General features: G+C 48.1%; 1 long non-coding RNA gene across 1 annotated transcript in view; it reads left to right on the top strand.

Annotated features, from left to right (window-relative positions):
* The first annotated feature begins 1,154 nt into the window (after nucleotides 1-1,154).
* The window catches only part of LOC114069644, an 18,356-nt gene continuing 18,160 nt past the window's right edge, over nucleotides 1,155-1,350 (top strand). Inside the window, exon 1 of the long non-coding RNA XR_003573807.1 lies at nucleotides 1,155-1,180. This is a non-coding gene — a long non-coding RNA (uncharacterized LOC114069644). The remainder of the gene's footprint in view (nucleotides 1,181-1,350) is intronic.

The following is a 1,350-nucleotide window of genomic DNA, read 5'->3' as shown; positions in this document are numbered from 1 at the left end:
ACCTGCTGTGATGTAGCAGAGCTGTTGTTTGGCATCTGACTGGCTCGGTGTGTCATTGGTGGGTCCTTGAGAGGGCTGGAGGCTGAAGAGTGTGGCCTTGATGCTGAAGGGAGGGGAAGATGGAGGTGCCTGGGCAGGAGGTCAGCAAGAAAGGTATTGCCTCTCTGGGGAATGGGAGGTGGTAGGGAAGAGAAATGAGATCTCTTGCCAAAGTAAGGACATGTCCGTGCCTATGGCAGGATTGCTCTACATATTTTTAAAATATTTTGTTAATGGAAAGGCTGAACAGAATATACAAGGATTGTAGCAGGAGAGAGTGAAGGCATCATCAAGGCACAGTGAGGGAAGAAAGAAGAGAGAGGAAGAGCAAAAGGGAGAAGAAAAAGAGGGAAGAAAAAAAAAAGGAAGTATGTGAAGAAATCAGTGTGAAGAAGAATGGGAGCTATTCTGAATCACCTTCTTCATTGTTCTTTGTGAGCACTTGAAAACATTTTAGGAACGTGATAAAAAATAGAAGAGACTAGGTGGAGACAGAGGAGGAGAGGGGAAAAATATAGGATAAAGTTAAGGAGAAAAAAAGACATAAGGAAAGAGAACAGGGAAAGAGAAGGGAAAGAGAAGTGAAAGAGAGACAGGGAAAGGGATAAAACCAGGAATACAAAAGGAAATAAAAAGGAAGATGGGAGCCTATTCAAGGAAATATAAAGCCAGAACGAAGGTAAGAAAGGAAGGAAGAACAGAAACAATAATAACGGAGAAAAATACCTTCCCTCACCGACGTTACCTGCAGATGCTGAGTGGAGGTGGTCCCCAGCAAAGGCCCAATGCACTGCGGCTCTAATGCCCCGTACTGAGAGATGATGGTCTCCTCTGCGGCACTGGAGGCAAGTGAGGAGATTCCAGCCGGGTTGATGAATTGAGGAGAATGGAAAGAGGTGTAAAGAATGGAGAACAGGAAGCAAGACAATGATGACGAAGAAGAAAGCGAAGGAGGAAAAAGAGAAGAGTAGCAAGGGAAAAAAGTAGGAATAAGAAGGGAAACGAGACATGACTAAAAAGAGAGAACAGAAGAAAGCAAGAAAATACAAGAAAGTCAGACGAATTAAAAATAAAACATCTGAGAAAGTACAGTAAGCGATAAGGACAAATAAATGAGAAAAAGAAAGAGAAGAAGGGGATCGTGTGCGGCGGCGGAGCAGCGCACGGTGTCGCTGCAGGCTCAGGAACGGCGTGTGGGCGGCTCCGCCCCGGTGCGGCGGAGAGCCCGGCTGTGAGCGCGGGGGGGCGGCTGGGGCCGGGCAGCGGAGCCGGGGCGTGCGGGCGGCGGCGGGAGCCGTGCGGGGCCCGTGC

This window comes from Empidonax traillii, unplaced genomic scaffold, assembly GCF_003031625.1.
Source record: "Empidonax traillii isolate 1590-97213 ecotype Southwest subspecies unplaced genomic scaffold, ASM303162v1 scaffold1323:size195977, whole genome shotgun sequence".
Classification (NCBI taxonomy): Eukaryota; Metazoa; Chordata; class Aves; order Passeriformes; family Tyrannidae; genus Empidonax; species Empidonax traillii.
Note: the sequence above shows the minus strand (reverse complement) of the source record. Positions and strands in the feature narration are given on the sequence as shown.